We start from the raw sequence: 1302 nt of genomic DNA on the forward strand, positions 1-1302 counted from the left end.
CAGAAGGTATAAAAACCCATTACTCTCAACTTGATTTTGTCAGCTATCCCAGAACATGCTGTTGTTGGTTCTGCTCATTAATAAACAAGAACCTTCTTTCCTAAGCAACCTCCATTTTATTTCCAGCATCTTAGCCTCCATTTTATTTCTAGCATCTTACTCCCGGCTTGGAACTAGACCTGATTTTTCTTTCAATAATTTGGCACCCCAGATTGGACTCCAAGCTAACCTGACCAATGGACTGGACCTGGGTAAGCCTCTTCCTTGCCAGCAGCAGACTTCTTGTGTCTGTGGGTGGGTTTCCCAGATCCTGCCCATTTGGAGAAAGGGTAGTAAAGGGAGTTTTGAGTCTTTAGCTCAATGGCTGCTTGAAAAGAAGGTGAGTATCACAAAATTATTGTCTTTGGGTGCCCGAAGGGGGAGTGAGTGCAAGAAGTGTGTGGAAGTGCAAAAGGGACAATCCTCCTCTACTTCAGCTGGATCTCACCTCTTCTGTGCCTTTCCTAACCACACCCAGATTCGCATTCTGGAAGGCAAGGGGCTTGGCCAGAGTGTGGGACCTTCTGACAGGAAAAGAAATCAAGCGAAAGAAGAACGCAGGGTGAGTGGAGGATTGGCATTTGGGCAACTGGCTGAAATCTATGGGCAAAGTTCCACTCTTCTAGGAGGGACCCTCATACTCTACAAAAAGGAAGACAGAGTCCTCCCAGATCCCCTTAGGGTTTGAAACTGGAGCACAGGGCTAGGGTGACTTAAAAGTCACCTTGCATGCTCTAGTGCAGCTTAAAAGTTGCCTTGCTTGGTTAGATCTGAAAGACTGCCTAACCAGGGGCAAAGGCTGAAAGACTGCCTTGCCGGAACAGGGGACTCCAGGAGAGAATCATTCTGGGGATGCAGGAGAGTAAAGGAAAAGACTCACTGCAGGTAAATGAGTCAGAGTCTTGCCTGAAAATATTGGAAGCTCTGATTCCAAGGTTCTGCCGATGTCTCCTTTAGAGAGACTGCTAAAAGCTGGAGTTAAAAGAAGTTACCCATGTTAGATCGCGCAGGCAGTAAGACACGAGTCGAGTGACAGTCAGCTCTCGGTTTATTGGCAAGGCATCAAGTAAATCCGGACTGGGTCTCTGGGCCAGGGGAGCCCTCTTTTATGGGATTCCCCTGGCTTGTAATCACACAATTCCATTGGCTGGCAAGACCCTGTTGCTAGTTAGCCAACCAGCAACGGGCATGAAACTGTATGCAGATGGAGAAGGGCAATCACCCTTAATGGGCGATCAATGGTGAAGGGCAATCACCCTTAAT

This window comes from Protobothrops mucrosquamatus, unplaced genomic scaffold (assembly GCF_001527695.2).
Source record: "Protobothrops mucrosquamatus isolate PMUCROS unplaced genomic scaffold, P.Mucros_1.0 scaffold816, whole genome shotgun sequence".
Taxonomy (NCBI): Eukaryota; Metazoa; Chordata; class Lepidosauria; order Squamata; family Viperidae; genus Protobothrops; species Protobothrops mucrosquamatus.